The 21074-nt window shown below is 46.0% G+C and overlaps 1 long non-coding RNA gene and 1 pseudogene across 1 annotated transcript; one reads left to right on the top strand and one right to left on the bottom strand.

Moving 5' to 3' along the window:
• Nucleotides 1-205: 205 nt before the first annotated feature.
• LOC118377101 (probable cationic amino acid transporter) lies at nt 206-20341 on the bottom strand (annotated as a pseudogene).
• LOC127914044 (uncharacterized) lies at nt 11506-12027 on the top strand. Its single transcript, XR_008087711.1, has 3 exons — nt 11506-11573; nt 11628-11727; nt 11828-12027. It is a non-coding gene; the product is annotated as an uncharacterized LOC127914044 (long non-coding RNA).
• Nucleotides 20342-21074: the final 733 nt, after the last annotated feature.

Below are 21074 nucleotides of genomic sequence, written 5' to 3'. Positions count from 1 at the left end.
CTTCACTGTATGCCCATCACCAAGTCAACCCAAAGACCCACTGTTTCTGATTGTTAGTCTACAGCTTTCCTCCATAGGATCATACTTCCTTTGTAATTCAATGAAAAAATATGTTTTTAAATAAGTAACAAGGGACCCACACAAACATTCACACAAACATTCACACAGACACACACACACACACACAACACACACACACCCCGGCAGGCAGGCAGCCGGCAGTAGGCAGTACATTCAGTTGTTAACAACAGTAACATCTATCAATCCTCTCGGAAACATCCGTCCATCCGTCCATCATTCCTTTCTTCTCAGAAATCTACTGGGTCCTCCTCCGCCAGCGCTCTCTTAGCTCCTCCCTTCGGAACCGTCCAATCATCATCATCAGCCTTGGGGGTACCAGCCCTGACCCGTCGACACCATGTGGTGCGGCCCAGGGTCGTTGTTGCTAGGGGGTAGAGGTCGTCGTCAACGCTGAAGCCTGAGAAGCCGTCGTCCACCCCGGCATGGTGACCATCGTAGCGCTGGTATGTAGACGCATGGACCTCCTGCTCCCTGGACCTGATCTCCAAAGTACTGTTCCACATCCCATAACCAAAGTAGATCAGGATACCTGAAGGGGAGACACACACCAAACCGCAGGGTGAGACGCACACACACACAGGCACGTGCACATACACACTCACACAATGTTAGAGTATGTGGTATATACATGTACTTTCATCCATCCATCCATCCATTCATCCATCCATTCATCCATCTATCCATCCACTCGTCTCTCCAGTAACGCACCTAGGAAACACCAGATAGCGAAGCGTATCCAGGTGATGGCAGACAGTTTTAACATCAGGTAGCTGTTGACCAGCATGGCAGCAGCAGGAACCCAGGGAACAGCCGGAGCCATGTAGGGCAGTCGCTTTGGGTTCTCTGGCTGCTGCAGGATGATGACGATGAGGAGGGCCATGAAGATGACCAGGAAGATCAGCAGGAGAAGAGCCCACCAGCTGCCATCACCGATGCTGGCCGCTCCTGGAGAAGAGAAGATACAGGAGGGAAATAGCTAGAGAAGGAAACGTTCGCCATGCAGAAACTTCAATAATTCAATGGGATAATATACAATAGAATGAAATGATTTAGCAGTTCGCAGTTAGTTTGGTTTGTGTAGTTTTAGATGTATGTTGTTTAGTGTAAGTCATTTGAGAAATGTGGGTTTGAATCTTATAAGAAATGGATATAATACAGAAACTAATGGTGTATCAATAGGAGTATAGTTTCAATAGTACTGAGTGTTCAACAGAGATGTGTCCTTACCGAAGATGATGAAGGAGTTGAAGATGAAGACTACGAGGAAGAGGAGGAGGACACAGACAGTAACGGTCTTTCCTGTTGCCGGAGTGGGCCGGTCCATCTTTCCAGGCAGGCCCAATCGGATCCTCATGGTGTAGTACCGCGGACCAATCAGCTTCTTCAGCCTCCACGACATCCCGCCCTCTGACTCTTCTGATTCGATGCCGGAGCCCATGTCGACGGTGCCGTAGTTCGGGTGGCTGGCAGTGTAAGTGGTTTTATCTGGTTTACCAATCAGCATCTCGTTGTCGCCTGGATTACAATATTACAATGTTACAATATTACAATGTTACAATATTACAATGTTACAATATTACAATTTACAATATTACAATTTACAATGTTAGGGTAATATGGTATCAGGGTAGTAGGATTGGATGTGTGTGTGTGTGTGTGTGTGTGTGCACCTAGCGAGGGGAGATTCTTAGCTCCACAGGTGTTAGTTTGAGGTCCTCCGTAGTCATCTACTTCACTGATTGGAGAGCACACTTCCTTCTCACACTCAGCTAACACGCCCTCCTTCTTCTTATTGGACTGCTCCTCAGACAGGAAGTTCACAAAGCCGTGGATGTCTGATTCTGGCTGGTAGCGTAGCAACAACACACACACACTAACCTGGAAGAGGTAGAGAAGAGTGAGAGTTTGTGTGTGTGTGAGTGTGTGTGAGTGTGTGTGTGTGTATGTGTGTGTGTGTGTGTGTGTGTAACTCACCAGTGTGTAAGCCAGTAGTGTTCCTATGGACATCATCTCTATGAGATCTCGTAGGGAGACGAGGAGAGAGAGGAGAGCAGCCAGACAGCCAGACACAACACATGCCACCGCTGGAGTCTCAGTGTAGGGAGACACATGGGCCAGGAACCTAGACACACACACACGCACACACACACACACACACACGCATAATGCGAACGTTATTAATATATGCGTGTGTGTGCTTGTGTGTTTGTGTATGATCATGTCCGTGTGTGTGTGTGTGTGTGTGTGTGTCCATGTGTGTGTTGTCACCTGAACAGCAGTCCGTCTCCAGCCATAGCGTAGATGACTCGTGGCATGGGGAACAGAGAGCCCAGGAGACTGACAGACAGGCCAGCTACAGAGCCTACTGCTACTATGTACTTAGCAAAATAACAGCCATGTACAGCAAACATCTCCATCAGAGGAGCGTCTGCATCGATCTCTGTATAGGGAACCATCAGAGTCAGAATCACTGATACCTAGAGATAGACAGAGACAGAGAGAGACAGAGACAGAGAGAGAGAGAGACAGAGAGAGACAGAGACAGAGAGAGACAGAGACAGAGAGAGAGACAGAGAGAGAGACAGAGAGAGAGAGAGAGAGACAGAGAGAGAGAGAGAGAGAGAGAGAGACAGAGAAAGAGACAGAGACAGAGACAGAGAGAGAGAGAGAGACAGAGAGAGAGAGAGAGACAGAGACATAGAGAGACAGAGACAGAGACAGAGACAGAGACAGAGACAGAGAGAGACAGAGACAGAGAGAGAGACAGAGACAGAGACAGAGACAGAGACAGAGAGAGACAGAGACAGAGAGAGACAGAGACAGAGAGAGACAGAGACAGAGAGAGACAGAGACAGAGAGAGAGAGAGACAGAGAGAGACAGAGAGAGACAGAGACATAGACATAGACAGAGAGAGACAGAGACAGAGAGAGACAGAGAGAGACACAGACAGAGATAGACAGAGACAGAGAGAGACAGAGACAGAGAGAGACAGAGACAGACAGAGACAGAGAGAGACACAGACAGAGATAGACAGAGACAGAGAGAGACAGAGAGAGACAGAGAGAGACAGAGAGAGACAGAGACAGAGAGAGACAGAGAGAGACAGAGACAGAGACATAGACATAGACAGAGAGAGACAGAGAGAGACAGAGAGACAGAGAGAGACACAGAGAGAGAGACAGAGAGAGACACAGAGAGAGAGACAGAGACAGAGAGAGACATAGAGACAGAGAGAGACAGAGAGAGAGAGAGACAGAGAGAGACAGAGAGAGACAGAGAGAGACAGAGAGAGACAGAGAGAGACAGAGACAGATACAGAGACATAGACAGAGACAGAGAGAGACAGAGAGAGACAGAGACAGAGACATAGACAGAGAGAGACAGAGAGAGACAGAGAGAGACAGAGAGAGACAGAGAGACAGAGAGAGACACAGAGAGAGAGACAGAGAGAGACATAGAGAGACAGAGACAGAGACATAGACATAGACAGAGAGAGACAGAGAGAGACAGAGAGACAGAGAGAGACACAGAGAGAGAGACAGAGAGAGAGACAGAGAGAGACACAGAGAGAGAGACAGAGACAGAGAGAGACATAGAGAGACAGAGACAGAGAGAGACAGAGAGAGAGAGAGAGAGAGAGAGAGAGGGTATGAAGATAAACTCAAGTGTGCAGGTGTGTGTGTGTGTGTGTGTGTGTGTGTGTGTGTGTGTGTGTGTGTGTGTGTGTGTGTGTGTGTGTGTGTGTGTGTGTGTGTGTGTGTGTGTGTGTGTGTGTGTGTGTGTGTGTGTGTGTGTGTGTGTAGGGTTGCGCCTCTCTGATCTACGTAAACTGACCATCTGTCACAGATCAGAGATCAGAGAGAGATTAGGATGCAGAGATTATGGAGAAAGACAGAAATAAAAATGCCGTCTATTACTGACAGATTACCAACCTAACCTAAACCAGAGATATAGAACATGTCTGTATCTGAAACATTAGAGTACAGATTCCATATCTGAAACCATAGAGCATATAGATAGAGTCTATATCTTAAACTATAGAGCATATAGACAGTCTATATCTTAAACCATAGAGTATATAGACAGTCTATATCTTAAACCATAGAGTATATAGATAGAGTCTATATCTTAAACCATAGAGTATATAGATAGAGTCTATATCTTAAACCATAGAGTATATAGATAGAGTCTATATCTGAAACCATAGAGTATATAGATAGAGTCTATATCTTAAACCATAGAAACTATATCATAGAGTATATAGATAGAGTCTATATCTTAAACCATAGAGTATATAGACAGTCTATATCTGAAACCATAGAGTATATAGATAGAGTCTATATCTTAAACCATAGAGTATATAGACAGTCTATATCTGAAACCATAGAGTATATAGACAGTCTAGTCTATATCTTAAACTATATCTGAAACCATAGAGTATATAGACAGTCTATATCTGAAACCATAGAGTATATAGATAGAGTCTATATCTTAAACCATAGAGTATATAGACAGTCTATATCTGAAACCATAGAGTATATAGATAGATATAGACAGTCTATATCTTAAACCATAGAGTATATAGACAGTCTATATCTGAAACCATAGAGAATACAGAGAATAAAGTCTATATACTAAACCACAAACATACATAGAGAGTCTATATGTGATACCATAGAGTATATAGACAGTCTATATCTGAAACCATAGAGAATAGAGTCTATATCCTAAACCACAGACATACATAGAGAGAGTCCAACCAACCAGAAATCATACATCCTGACAAACTCTTGAGAGCAAATGATGTAATTTGCACCGAATAGGGCATGGATGTGTATGTGTGTGTTTGTGTGTGTCCATGTGTGTGTGTCTGCGTGTATGCGTGTGTGTATGTATGTGTGTGTGTGTGTGTGTGTGTATGTATGTGTGTGTGTGTGTGTGTGTGTGTGTGTGTGTGTGTGTGTGTGTGTGTGTGTGTGCGTGTGTGTGTGTGTGTGTGTGTGCGTGTATGTGTGTGCGTGTATGCGTGTGTGAATGTATGTGTGTATGTCTGCGTGTATGCGTGTATGTATGTATGTGTGTGTGTGTGTGTGTATGTGTCCATGTGCGTCTGCGTGTATGCGTGTGTGTGTGTGTATGTATGTGTGTGCGTGTCTGCGTGTATGCGTGTGTGTGTGTGTGTGTGTGTGTGTGTGTGTGTGTGTGTGTGTGTGTGTGTGTGTGTGTGTGTGTGTGTGTGTGTGTGTGTGTGTGTGTGTATGTGTGTGTGTGTGTGTGTGTGTATGTGTGTGTGTATGTATGTGTGTGTATGTGTGTGTGTGTGTGTGTGTACTCACAGAGACGTATGCAGTAAGGCAGGTGATGAGGGAAACAGTAATAGCATAGGGTATAGAGGTGTTGGGGCTCTTGGCTTCCTCCCTGTTGTAGCGATGATGTCAAACCCTATGAAGGCATAGAAACATGTTGCCGCTCCCTGCATCACCTGGTATAAACACACACAAGAGAGACAGTGGTTAAAGGCTGTGTTAAAACACAATCACTTGTCGTATGATTCCACCAACAGTTGACCTCGAGTTAGCTGCTAGTTAGCAATGTTGCTACTAAACCTAGCTAGTAAACTAGGAGAAGTTGACTAATGAGTTGAATATCACAATTCATTGCATATCTGCATGCCTGCCAATGTATGTGTGTAATAGGGTGTGCATATGTATACACGTCTGTTTGTGTGTCTCACCCTGACCACCCGAAGGGTAAGAACCTTCCATCGTCCCAGTTGTGTCCGTTAACGAAGAAGAGTCCGGCCACCATCATGAAGACCCACACCATCAGGTTGATCACATTCAACACATTATTAAACCCTACTGAGTTCTTCACCCCAGGGCCACGATCACTGTCACTATTACTGCTATCAGCAGGGCCAGGAGGTCTGGGTACGACTGCTCTCCTTTACCTAGAGGGAGTGGAGGGAGAGGAGGAGGGAGGGGAGGGAAAGAGTGAGGGAGAGCAGAGGGGAGAGGAAGGGAGAGAGGGAGGGGAGGAGGGAGGGAGGGAGCGAGTTGGAGCAGAGGGGAGAAATGAGGGGAGAGAGGGATGGGGAGAGGGAGGGAGGGAGGGGGAGCAGAGAGCGAGGGAGAGAGGGATGGGGAGAGGGAGGGAGGGAGGGGCGAGGGGAGAGAGGGATGGGGAGGGAGAGAGGGATGGGGAGAGGGAGGGAGGGGGAGCAGGAGTGAGGGAGAGAGGGATGGGGAGAGGGAGGGAGGGGGAGCAGAGAGAGGGGAGGGGAGAGGGATGGGGAGAGGGATGGGGAGGGGGAGCAGAGAGGGTGAGGGGATGGGGAGAGGGATGGGGAGAGGGAGGGGAGGGGGAGGGGGAGCAGAGAGTGAGGGTGAGAGGGATGGGAAGAAGTAGTTTGAGGGAGGGAAGGTTAAATACACACCACACCGGGAGGTAAACATACATTTTTTATTTAACCTTTATTTAACCAGGAAATGCCCATTCAGACCCAGAGACTCCTTTTCAAGGGAGACCTGGCCAAGAAGGCAGCAACAATCAATACATTACAGAATTAAAACATACAACAATAGAATAGAATACAACAACATAATCCAGATTTAAAATAAGCATTTACACTCCTCTGTAACAGAGTAAAAAAATGTAAATTCATTCAGTGGCACTAACATATCTAGATGAAGCATGGATTGTAGACTGGAACCCTGGGGCACATATTAATCTCAAGAAAGATAGACTTGTGATTGTCAGTACATACATATTGTGTTCTACCAGAAAGATAGTTCCTAAACCAATTTACTGCCCCTTCACTGAGACCAATGTTACTGAATCTAGCTAGCAACAATTCATGGTCAACTGAATCAAATGCCTTTGATATATCAACAAACAGAGCAGCACAATGCTGCATTTTATCAAGTGCATTTATGATGTAATTTGCCACTTCTATAGCTGCAGTTGTAGTGCTGTGCCCCAATCTAAAGTCAGACTGAACCCCTCTTAGGGCTGTTACGGTGACCGTATTACCGCCACACCGGTGGTCACGAGTCATGGTGGCAGTCAAATTCCACAAGACTGTTTAGTTAGGTAATTAGGCTTCTCCAAGCTCTGATGTTGCTGCTGGTCGTTAGTAGCTTACCAAAATTGCTAACTGCCTGGTACTCAGCACTTTATTGTCCCTCTAATCACTCTAACATTAATGCAAAAGTATTCGAAAATCTCATCAAACACTTCATGAGAGGTCATGTTGCACAACATTTCTATAGGCTATGCAATTGTGTGAGAAAACAGAGGGATGGCTTCTATTAAAAAGAGGAGGATCCCATCAGCTTTCTATAGGCTAGGCCTACTATATTTATTTCTCAACTTTCCTAATATTAAGCACATTGCTTCTCTTTACAACAGGAGTATAGTGTACCTGGCTGGAATGAAATAAACCACAGGGAAAAGCGTCCTCCATTCGTTATTTAAGTGCATAGATGACATGTATTTTGTCCCCTGCCCCTGTTTTGATACAAGTGCATGATAATGGTCCATTCTAAATAAATAAAAATGTCACAAATATATTATTTATGTCACGCCTTGGTCTTAGTATTTTGTGTTTTCTTTATATTATTTGATCAGGCCAGGGTGTGACATGAGTTTATGTTATATTGTATGTTTTGTATTGGGGTTTGTAGTATTTGGGATTACCTGAATCACCCACCACACACGGACCGAGCAGCGTGTTAACAGGCAGCGACAGCTTGAACAGCGAAGGGAGGACGTTATGGACAGCAATGGCATGGAATATACGACGTGGGAAGAAATAGACAGGTGGGCGGCCGACCCAGAGAGAGTGCAGGAGCCCGCCTGGGATTCGTTGGAGCAGTGCGAAGAGGGCTATAGGCGAATGGAGTCGAAAAGAAAGACACGGTGGCGCAGAGCGAAAACCGAAAGTAACCCCCAAATATTTATTGGGGGGGCTCAGAGAGAGAGTGGCTGAGTCAGGAGTCAGACCTGAGCCTACTCTCCCCGTTAATTGTGAGGAGCAGCAATATAAGGATTTCTGGTCTTGGGAGATGATATTAGACGGAAAAGGACCCTGGGCGCAGCTGGGAGAATATCGCCGTCCCAAGGAAGAAATAGAGGCGCTGTGCTGTCAGCCTGCATGGAGCAGTCAGAGCTGTCAGTCTGCATGACGCAGCCAGAGCTGTCAGTCTGCAAAGAGCTGCCAGTCTGCAAGGGCTGCCAGTCTGCAAGGAGCTATCAGTCTGCAAGGAGCTACTCGTCTGCAGGGTGCTGTCAGCCTGCATGGAGCAGCCAGCAGCTGTCAGTCTGTATGAAGCAGCCAGAGCTGTCAGTCTGCATGAAGCAGCCAGAGCTGCCAGTCTGCAAGGAGCTGCTAGTCTGCAAGGAGCTGCCAGTCTGCAAGGTGCTGCCAGCCTGCATGGAGCAGTCAGAGCTGTCAGTCTGCAAGGAGCTGTCAGTCTGCATAGAGCAGCTAGATCTGCCAGTCAACCAGATTCTTCCAGATCTGCCAGTCAACCAGTCTCTTCCAGATCTGCTAGTCAACCAGTCTCTTCCAGATCTGCCAGTCAACCAGTCTCTTCCAGATCTGCTAGTCAACCAGAATCTTCCAGATCCGCCAGCCAGCCAGGATCTACCGGAGCCTACTACTGCCTGAGCTTCATCTCAGTACTGGGCTTCCTCTCAGTACTGGGCTTCTCTCTCAGTACTGGGCTTTCTCTCAGTACTGGGCTTCCCCCTCAGTTCCGGGCTACCCCTCAGTTCCGGGCTGCCCCTCAGCCCGAGCTGCCCCTCAGCCCGAGCTTCCCTCAGTCCCGAGCTGCCCCTCAGTCCCGAGCTGCCCCTCAGTCCCGAGCTGCCCCTCAGTCCCGAGCTGCCCCTCAGTCCCGAGCTGCCCCTCAGTCCCGAGATGCCCCTCAGTCCCGAGATGCCCCTCAGTCACGAGCTGCTCCTCAGTTCTGTGGGGTTCTGGGTGAGGACTATTAGGCCATGGTCGGTGGCGAGGGTGGGATTATCCCAGGACGCGAAGGGGAGGAACTAGGACATTAATGGAGTGGGGTCCACGTCCCGAGCCGGAACCGCCACCATGGACAGACGCCCACCCGGACCCTCCCTAGGGTTTTGAGGTGCGTCCGGGAGTCCGCACCTTAGGGGGGTTCTGTCACGCCTTGGTCTTAGTATTTTGTGTTTTCTTTAATTATTTGATCAGGCCAGGTGTGACATGGGTTTATGTTATATTGTATGTTCGTATTGGGGTTTGTAGTATTTGGGATCGAGGCTGATTAGGGGTGTTGTATAGGCTTGGCTGCTGAGGCGGTTCTCAATCAGAGTCAGGTGATTCTCGTTGTCTCTGATTGGGAACCGTATTTAGGTAGCCTGGTTTCGCTTTGTATTTCGTGGGTGATTGTTCCTGTCTCTGTGTACTTTCACCAGATAGGCTGTAATTAGGTTTCACGTTCCGTTTGTTGTTTTGTATTTTGTATCGTTATTTCGTGTGTCACTTTTTCTATTAAAGTCATGAGTAACCACCACGCTGCATTTCGGTCCGACTCTTTTTGACAAACGAAGAACGCCGTTACAATTTAGTATATGTAAAGACAATATTATATCAAGAATAGTCTGATGGGTGGCAAAATTAGCCTATCACTTGTGAATTGTATATCGTTGAAGTCGGAAGTTAACATACACCTTAGCCAAATACATTTAAGCTCAGTTTTTCACAATTCCTGACATTTAATCCTAGTAAGAATTCCATGTCTTAGGTCAGTTAGGATCACCACTTTATTTTAAGAATGTGAAATGTCAGAATGATAGTAGAGAGAATTATTTATTTCAGCTTTTATTTCTTTCATCACATTCCCAGTGGGTCAGAAGTTTACATACACTCAATTAGTATTTGGTAGCATTGCCTTTAAATAGTTTAACTTGCGTCAAACGTTTAAGGTAGCCTTCCACAAGCTTCCCACAATAAGTTAGGTGAATTTTGGCCCATTACTCCTGACAGAGCTGGTGTAACTGAGTCAGGTTTGTAGGCCTCCTTGCCCGCACACGCTTTTTCAGTTCTGCTCACATATTTTCTAAAGGGAATTTTCTATAGGATTGAGGTCAGGGCTTTGTGATGGCCACTCCAATACCTTGACTTTATTGTCCTTAATCCATTTTGCCACAACATTAGAAGTATGCTTGGGGTCATTGTCCATTTGGAAGACCCATTTTCAACCAAGCTTTAACTGATGTCTTGAGATATTGCTTCCATATATCCACATAATTTCATTCCTCAAGATGCCATCTATTTTGTGAAGTGCACCAGTCCCTCCTGCAGCAAAGCACCTCCACAACATGATGCTGCCACCCTTGTGCTTCACAGTTGGGTTGGTGATCTTCGGCTTGCAAGCCTCCCCTTTTTCCTCCAAACATAACGATGGTCATTATGGCCAAATCGTTCTATTTTTGTTTCATCAGACCAGAGGACATTTCTCCAAAAAGTACAATCTTTGTCCCCATGTGCAGTTGCAAACAGTAGTCTGGCTTTTTAATGGCGGTTTTGGAGAAGTGGCTTCTTTCTTGCTGAGCGGCCTTATAGGACTCGTTTACTGTGGATATAGATACATTTGTACCTGTTTCCTCCAGCATCTTCACAGGGTCCTTTTGCTGTTGTTCTGGGATTGATTTGCACTTTTCGCACCAAAGTACATTCATCTCTAGGAGACAGAACGCTCCTTCCTGAGCGGTATGACGGCTGCGTGGTCACATGGTGTTTATACTGGCATACTACTGTTTGTACAGATGAATGTGGTACCTTCAGGCGTTTGGAAATTCCTCCCAAGGAAGAACCAGACTTGTGGAGGTCTACAATTGTTTTCTGAGGTCTTGGCTGATTTCTTTTGATTTTCCCATGATGTCAAGCAAAGAGGCATTGAGTTTGAAGGTAGGCCTTGAAATACAGCCACTGGTACACCTCCAATTGACTCAAATGTTGTCGATTAGCCTATCAGAGGTTTCTAAAGCAATGACATCATTTTTTGGAATTGTTTAAAGGCGCAGTCAACTGTGTATGTAAACTTCTGACCCACTGGAATTGTGATACAGTGAATTTCAAGTAAAATATTCTGTCTATAATCAATTGATGGAAGAATTTCTTGTGTCATGCACAAAGTAGACGTCCTAACCGACTTGCCAAAACTATAGTTTGTTAACAAGAAATTTGTGGAGTGGTTGAAAAGGAGTTTTAATGACTCCAACCTAAGAGCATGTAAACTTCCAACTTCAACTGTATCATCACTTGTGGATGACGCCCAGTATATGAAACAATGCCTTTTTTTTGTGACTTGTTCAAATCATAGTCGCAAAGCCCATAAGCCTATATGTTTTAGTAAGGTTTGTATCACAACTAAAGCCTAGCCCATAAACCTATATGTTTTAGTAAGGTTTGTATCACAACTAAAGCCTAGCCCATAAGCCTATATGTTTTAGTAAGGTTTGTATCACAACTAACTAAAGCCTAGCCCATAAGCCTATATGTTTTAGTAAGGTTTGTATCACAACTAAAGCCTAGCCCATAAGCCTATATGTTTTAGTAAGGTTTGTATCACAACTAAAGCCTAGCCCATAAGCCTATATGTTTTAGTAAGGTTTGTATCACAACTAAAGCCTAGCCCATAAGCCTATATGTTTTAGTAAAGTTTGTATCACAACTAAAGCCTAGCCCATAAGCCTATATGTTTTAGTAAGGTTTGTATCACAACTAAAGCCTAGCCCATAAGCCTATATGTTTTAGTAAGGTTTGTATCACAACTAAAGCCTAGCCCATAAGCCTATATGTTTTAGTAAGGTTTGTATCACAACTAAAGCCTAGCCCATAAGCCTATATGTTTTAGTAAGGTTTGTATCACAACTAAAGCCTAGCCCATAAGCCTATATGTTTTAGTAAGGTTTGTATCACAACTAAAGTGGCCAAATAACTTTTTAAATGAAGCACATTAATCCGCTTTACAAGGGGTGTAGAGCCTAACTGACATACAGTGGGGCAAACAAGTATTTAGTCAGCCACCAATTGTGCAAGTTCTCCCACTTAAAAGATGAGTGAGGCCTGTAATTTTCATCATAGGTACACTTCAACTATGACAGACAAAATGAGAAAAAGAAATGCAGAAAATCACATTGTAGGACTTTTTATGAATTTATTTGCAAATTATGGTGGAACATGTAGGCTGTATTACATGGATTTAATAGACTTTTAAAAATGTATGAAAGCCAGGAGATGCTAAATGTGTTCATGTTAATTAATGGTCAATTACCGTGAGACTGACAGTTATTTGCTTGACAATCACCGGCTGACGAAATATCGTGAACGCCACAGTCCTAACCCCTTTGGCCAGGATAGGGAGTTGGGAGACAGGACGATAGTTATTAGATCTGAGGGATCTTCACCCTTTAGCAGTGGGAGGACATAAGCTGATTTCCAAATGCTGGGTATGGAATTGATTGACTGAAGTTGAAAATGTGAGCCACAGGTTCAGTAATAATACCAGCTGCTATCTTTAAGAGGTCGGGGCCCAGGTTGTCTGGACCTGCAGACTTTTAGTGTCTATTGCCTTTAGACCTCATAAGAAACAGCATAAGAAACAGGCTCAAAGTTGAAATGGTTCACACGAGTTTACTGTAACAGAGCTTACATTAGATACCTGGGCCCCACCATTACCAAAAACGGAACCAGCAGAAAACACATGAACACACACTGTCAACAGTCATGCACCGTGCCAACAGTGTGTGTGTGTGTGTGCGTGTGCGTGTGCGTGTGTGTGTGTGTGTGTGTGTGTGTGTGTGTGTGTGTGTGTGTGTGTGTGTGTGTGTGTGTGTGTGTGTGTGTGTGTGTGTGTGTGTGAGCAGAGGAATGGATGGCAGGCTAGATGGCCAGCGGTTGGAAAGTTAACATTTCCTTTTCCTGTCAGAGAGATTTTGTCTCCCTCTGTCTGTTTTCACAGTTCCTAGGCTGTCACACAACTGTCACAACACTGTAGCATAACCCTCGCTACAATCCACAAACAGAAAAAGTAGTGATAATCTGTTATGTTAAGGAATGAGCTTTCACTGTCTGTTCCTATACTGCTAGCCACTCTAGACGTCAGGCTCACATTCAGGAAGGTGAACCTTACTGACTTGTATTATTACTCTAACTGTCAGAAAGGCATGGCTGTTCAACGCACTACATTTCTACGCTGGACACAGCCCAGGTCTCAGGGAAGATTATGTCACAGCTACTGGAAACACCACACACACCCACACAGATATACAGCACACACCCTCCTCCCTTCTCCACCCCCTCCCTCCCCTCTCCTCCCCTCTCCAGACTCACCCAGGCCGTTGAGTGTTCCGATGTGTGTAGTCATAAACGTAGAGATGCTTTTATTGGCTAGTGAGTCCGCCATGCTGCTGAGAGCCGACGCCCCCGGCTGTACCAATCAGGTACTCCAGGATCAGGTTCCAGCCAATGAAAAAGGCCACACACTCCCCCACTGTCACGTAGCTGTAGGTGTAGGCTGAGCCTGTTGTCTTGGGAACGCGAACCCCAAATTCAGCATAACACACTCCTGAAGGGGAGACGCACAAATATCATGTACAGTAGCTGTGTGTGTGTGTGTGTGTGTGTGTGTGTGTGTGTGTGTGTGTGTGTGTGTGTGTGTGTGTGTGTGTGTGTGTGTGTGTGTGCCTGCTCGCGTGCGTGTTTGTGTGTGCGTGTGTGCGGGTGCGTGTGCGCGAGTGCGTGTGCGCGTGTGTGTGTGTGTGTGTGTGTGTGCGTGCGTGCGTGCCTGCGCGCGTGCGTGTTTGTATGTGCGTGTGTGTGCGTGTGCGTGTGTGTGTGTGTGTGTGTGTGTGTGTGTGTGTGTGTTACCTGACAGTATAGAGGCGACAGCAGCGATGATGAAGGAGACGATGACGCCAGGTCCGGCCATCTCCTTAGCAACCAGCCCAGAGACCACGTACATCCCCGTGCCAACGCAGCTGCCCACCCCTAGTGACACCAGGTCTACCGTGGACAACACCCTCGCTAGTTTGGTGCCATGGCTGCTGGTACCACCTGTACACACACACTTACATTAGCATACAAACACACACCTTAACATAAAACACACGTTAATATAACCCACACACCCACACACATATATCCACACACACACATACACACACATTACCACCTTCCTTCACACTCCTAGAGGCCCCCCTGTAAACACCTACCTGTCCCAGAGTCCAACATGCTCTCTACTGGTTTGGTCCTGAGGACTCTGGAGGTGAAGGTGTGCCATCCTGCCCGCCACTGGACACGCTGCAGCTTACCACGCAGGCCTGACATACTGAGGTCACAGGTCAGTGGTTAGAGGTCAAGGGTCAAGAGAGGGCTTTAGCTTTTTTTATTTTATCCTCCGGCGTTCACCTTTCCCACTCTCGTAAATAACGTTTATCCTTGTGAAGATGGGCTGAGTGGGAGAGAGGATGGGAGGAAGAAAGTGTCTTCTCTCTGGTAGTCAGGTGAGGGGGGTGTCAGCAGTGCTTCATGGTGATATGTTCTCTGTTGTCTCAGGTGTCAATCTGTAACAGAAAATCCCATGTTTTTACACATACAGTACAATACAGCTGATAACATATGACACCATGTCGGTGTCTTGTCCACAGCTGTTTGACAGTTACAGTCACATTGGGGAAGATATGGCTGGTTATCCATCCTTTACTGTAAACACACACACACACACACATACACACAGCGAGGTGTGTCTTCCAGAATGAGTTTATACCTGAACACAGAGAACTAATTATCAGCTGGTCCTTGTAGACCTGTTGTTATAGCAACCATCTCATAACACCAAGCCATAGAGGACAGTTCATATCCGTCTGTATGTGTATGTGTGTGTGTGTGCTTGCATGCGTTCCAGATGACTGTGTTGTAACTTCCTGAGTCATCATCACTTCCTGATTAGATCTGACCTGAGATGAACTCAGAGCTGATGGACTGTAAGGACTCAACTCCTCCACTCCCCCAATCTGACAGAACACATTGTTCTGTTACAGACCCACACAAGCACACACAATATAATTACAGCCATAGACAAATAATTACAGGCTGGTACGTCCCAAATGGCACCCTATTCCCGACATAGTGCACTTAGTCCAGAGTACTGGTCAAAAAGTAGAGCCCTATAGAGGGAACAGGGCTCTATTTGAGACACAGTCACGGATTCAACCTTCGATCAACCAATCCCCTTGTCCTCCGCCCAGTCAGTCAACGACTGCACTCATAGAAGATGATTGAGTAAAACCATCTGGTCTAAAGTGAACAGGAGTTTATTACACAGTCTGTATGTGCGCCCGGGTAGGAAAATAACCTGCTCTGATGACTGCTATTACTGACAACCTCTTTCCCTCTTTCAATGAGCTTTCTCTTTCTCTGTTTAATTCACTATTATTCCCCCTCTGTCTGCACTCAGGAAGAGAAGTCATTTATGTAGAGTGGGCCAACGCACCTCTCAATCATCGAGCACTACTCAATCATCGAACACTACACACACACACGCCTCTCAGCCATCAACCACTTAAACGAGGCCTGCAATTACCCAGCTGTTTAACCACAGTGGTTGTGTGTGTGTGTGTGTGTGTGTGTGTGTGTGTGTGTGTGTGTGTGTGTGTGTGTGTGTGTGTGTGTGTGTGTGTGTGTGTGTGTGTGTGTGTGTGTGTGTGTGTGTGTGTGTGTGTGTGTGTGTGTGTGTGTGTGTGTGTGTGTGTGTGTTTCAGTTTAACCACCAAACAAGGCACAATACAGGAGAGAGGTGGGCATGGCAGCTATTGTCCCTGCAGAGTGTGGATAATAGGACATAAAGGATAAGAGAGGAGGGATGATGATGGAGGGATGAGCAGCAGACTGATAAAACAGCTCATCTGTTCCCATCAGACACAGTATTGATCTCAAACACAATGCAATAGGATCTGTCCTCCCTAACTAGAAGAACAGGTGTAAACAGCCCATTACAATGTCCAGCCATCCTCTGTCTTTCGATCGGTCTGTCTGTCCGTCCGTCTGCCTGTTGGTATGCCTATCCATCCATCTGTCTGTCATCTGGTTTCCTAGTCATCCACCATAATAATAAATTATTGTTATTCAATCAGCCAATCCATGGGCATGATTCATTGTTGTAAGTGAGTGGTTAGCTGTGTGTTCCAGCCAACATTCTGTCTGATTGACAGAACGTATATCCTGATTCAGCTTCTGGAACTCAGTACCTTAATAAAGATAAGAGCCTCATTCAGTCCAATCTGGCAGCCGGCAATGTTCTGATATGGCAACCACTGGACTTCTGAGTAGGTCAGAGTCAGAGAGAGGGTATGTCATCATTGAGTATAGGACCTGACTCAGGAGAAAGGTTCTCTCTCTCTCTTCCTTTCGTTCAGTCTCTCTCTCTCTTTCTCTCTCCAGTGCTGAGTTCAAGAGTGTAGTGAGAGTGGGAAAGACAGCTGGAACGCAGCCCTCCATCTCCCTCTCTCTCCTCTTTCCCCCTCTCTCTCTCCTCTCTCTCTCTTTCTCTCTCCAGTGCTGAGTTCAAGAGTTTAGTGAGAGTTGGAAAGACAGCTGGAACGCAGCCCTCCATCTCCTCTCTCTCTCTTTCCCCCTCTCTCTCTCTCTCCAGTGCTGAGTTCAAGAGTTTAGTGAGAGTTGGAAAGACAGCTGAACGCAGCCTCTCTCTCTCTCTCTCTCTCTCTCTCTCTCTCTCTCTCTCTCTCTCTCTCTCTCTCTCTCTCTCACTCTCTCTCTCTCTCTCTCTCTCTCTCTCTCTCTCTCTCTCTCTCTCTCTCTCTCTCTCTCTCTCTCTCTCTCTCTCTCTAATACGCTGTACACATCACTAGGGCCCAGAGTTTATTCCCCCTTCCTCTCGCTCTCTATCTTTCTACGTGGCCTGTAGTCTGGTAGGGGGTGTGCTGCTGATGACGGAGATGCAGATGGCTCTGTGATGGTGTGTGTGCGCGCACGCGCGTGTGTGTGTGTGTGTGTGTGTGTGTGTGTGTGTGTGTGGAGATGATTGTACTAGCTTTTATGCACAGACAGGCTCTGTGACGTCAGTGAGGCTATCTGCCATTCACAAACCAAATCAGGTTGTGTGTGTTCTTGTGAGAGGGTGAGTCACACATGCAAAAGAACAAGGTTTATGAGATCATCTATAAACACACACACACAACAATCTATCAAGCAATCAAGAAAAGGGCACTTTGCGCAAACAAACATTTAGACAGTATAAGGGAACACAAACACACACAAACACACAGCTGCAACCTGTGGCTCAGTGATGTTTCATCATTACGCATTACACACACATACATACACACACCTGTTGACAGAATGATTGATCTAAATCCATTACAAACAAGCTTATAGGGAGCAGTCGATGTTACTCCCCGTGACATCTAGCCATGACAGGAGGGGAATTATTGAACTGGTATCCCCATCAGGGTTAAACTCACCTAGGGATCTTCCTTGGCATGACGGGAATGTAGCCAAACTAATACAACATAACAGACATGCCTATTATCAAGACTTCATCAACACCATATTTTAGCAATAAGGCCCGAGGGGATGGGGTATATGGCCAGTACACCACGGCAAAATGCTGTTCTTAGGCACAACGCAACTCAGAGTGCCTGGATACAGCCCTTAGCCGTGGTATATTGGCCATATACCACAAACCTCCGAGGTGCCTTATTGCAATTATAAACTGGTCACCAAGGTAATTAAAGCAGTAAAAATAAATGTCTTGTCATACACATGGTATACGGTCTGATATACCACAGCTGTCAACTAATCAGCATTCAGGACTTGAACCACCCAGTCCTGTTAATGACTGCTGCTTTCAGCACCACGGCCAGCACCACACAGATGGAAGGAGAGAGAAAGGGAGAGAGGGACAGAGGGAGATGTAAAGAAGTGAGAGAGCAGAGAGTGGGGAGAATGGATGAGGAAGAGTGGTAGAGGAAGAAAAGGAACATGGGGAAGAATGGGTGATGGAGAGAGAGAGAACGAGATAGAGAACTCTCATGACATGTAAATAGAGATGAGCTTGTTCTCAGGCTCCAGGCTTTCTGACACACAGACCTGTCTCAATATCTCAGTGTGTGCGTGTGTTTAAACCTCAGCCCTAAATAATTGAAATCAATGTTTCCAGCTTTTGGCTTCTCAGACAGAGAGAGGAATGTGTGTGAAGGCTCTGATGACAATACTGCAGTTACAGAGCTCCTTTGATCCCTCTCTCTCTCTACTATCTGTTTCATTCTCAAACCCAGAGAGGATGGAAAGTTATAACCAATAATATACAATAACTACCTATCCTACCCCCTTATCCTACCCTATCCTTACCTTATCCAACCCTATCCTACCCTATCCTTAACTTATCCAACCCTACCCTATCCTACCTTATCCTACCCTATCCTTACCTTATCCAACCCTACCATTATCCTACCCTTACCTTATCCAACCCTACCATATCCTATCCTTACCCTATACTACCCTATCCTTACCTTATCCATCCCTACCCTATCCTACCCTTACCCTATCCTACCCTATCCTTATCCAACCCTAACCTTCCCTACCCTACTCTTACCCTTACCCTACCATACCCTTACCTTATCCAACCCTACCCTACTCTACCCTATCCTTACCCTATCCTACCCTATCCTTACCCCATCCTACCTTTTCCAACCTACCCTATCCTACCCTATCCTTACCCCACCTACCCTATCCTACCCCTATCCTATCATACCCTATCCTTACCCCCTAACCTTCCCCACCCTACTCCTACCCTACCCTACCTTATCTTTACCTTATCCAACCCTACCCTATCCTACCCTATCCTTACCTATCCTATCCTTACCATATCCAACCCTACCCTATCCTCACCCTACCCTGTCCTATCCTATCCTTACCCTATCCTATCCTTACCCTACCCTATCCTTACCTTATCCAACCCTACCCTACCCTACCCTATCCTTACATTATCCAACCCTACCCTATCCTACCCTTACCCTATCCGACCCTATCCTATCCTACGCTATCCTTACCCTACCCTATCCTACGCTATCCTTACCCTACCCTATCCTTACATTATCCAACCCTACCCTATCCTACCCTTACCCTATCCGATCCTATCCTATCCTACCCTATCCTTACCCTACCCTATCCTACGCTATCCTTACCCTACCCTACCCTATCCTGTACCTCCCAACAAATCTGCTCCCAAGAGTTTCCCCAACAGCACAAGTTCAGATGCCTCCCCCCCCTCCACACGCACACTATCATCTATAGAAAAAGACAGCCTGATTCTTGCAGAGGATAGGCGTGCACATGGGCGTGCACCCTACCCATGCAGACATGATGCTATAAAACGGATGATAAGCATCCCTTTCGTAAGGTCTCTCTCTTTCACACACACACACACACACACACACACACACACACACACACACACACACACACACACACACACACACACACACACACACACACACACACACACACACAGCAGAGGGTAGCCTTATATCTATCTAAAGGTCCTTCTATGATAAAATAGCGATCAGATGAGATGTAGCCTTCTACGTGATGATATCAGGCAGATTTCAACATTTACTCTAGCTGTTGATAAACAAATACCTTTATGTCGGGTTTATGTAATAAGCAAATCGTATCTTCCTCTCCTCTCTCTCTCCTGGTGTCTACTGCAGCTACAACCGGGATGCGAGCTCCCACCACCAACACATACACATGCACACGCACGCCAAGCAGGTGTGACTCAAGAATGAAACATTTTATCATCAAACAACTGCGCGATCAACTGCAGGACACACATACATACCGCGGGTCAAATACGCCATTTTCACACAAAATAAACCATGACGACACAGACAGTGAGAGTGAGAGTGGGACAGAGATGGAGAGAACGGATGAGAAACAAATGCACTTACGTATTCTACCGTGACCCTGGCAGATTAGAGGATGCTCGCTGTCCCCCGGAAAGGCTCGAGCTCCATGTCGGCTGCTGTTGCAGTCTCTCTCTCTCCTCTCTCGCTCTCCCTTACTCGCTCTCTCTGCCTCTCTCTCCTCTCTCTTTCTCTTCCCTCTCTCTCTTCTCCTTCTCTCTCTTCAGCAGCAGTAGCATCTCGCGCATCACCAGGAGGCGGTGGGAGGCGAGAGCCTTTTAAATCATTCAGAAGCCTGCTTACACCACGTGACCAGTAATCTATTATTTAGTTATATACCCCTTCCCCCTCCCACAGCCGAATGGCACTTCGTGACGTCACTTTCGTACTCTGAAGCGCGTCCCGGTTCCTCCGCTCGTCCTGTTCAATAGCCTATAAACAGAGAGAGGCATAGGCTAGCTATATCATTTCTAAGAGCTCTTGTTTAGGATACCCGAGATACCGTTAACCAAATTAATATGATCCTATTTTAGGCCTATGTAGCCTGCTATACTGTAAACTAGCCTATTTTACAATTCAATAGGTAGGCCTACTGGAAAATAACCCTAATCTGTGGGCCATCTTCCTTTTGTTCCTGTTTAGCTGACTTTAAGTAGTCTAAATAGCTTGCAAGGAAGATAGATTCAATTCCAGCTAATTCAATTCCAGCTATTACAATGAGCCCGTCCTCCTATATTGATCAGCAGAGGCTGGTGGGAGGAGCTATAGGAGGACGGGCTCATTGTAATAGCTGGAATTGAATTAATGGAACGGAGTTAAACATGTAGTTTTCATAGGTTTGATGTGTTTGATACGGTTCCAATAATTCCGTTCCAGCCAATACAATGAGCCCGTCCTCCTACAGCTCCTCCCACCAGCCCCCACTGCTATCTATAGCCTATAGATGATTTCAAACAATGTTTATGTTTTTTTGTTCGGTCTGGTCGGGTAACATTTACCCATATATTGCCATATAATAGGCCTATCATAT

Source organism: Oncorhynchus keta, chromosome 30 (genome assembly GCF_023373465.1).
Source record: "Oncorhynchus keta strain PuntledgeMale-10-30-2019 chromosome 30, Oket_V2, whole genome shotgun sequence".
Lineage (NCBI taxonomy): Eukaryota > Metazoa > Chordata > Actinopteri > Salmoniformes > Salmonidae > Oncorhynchus > Oncorhynchus keta.
This window is presented reverse-complemented; position numbering and strand designations above follow the sequence as displayed.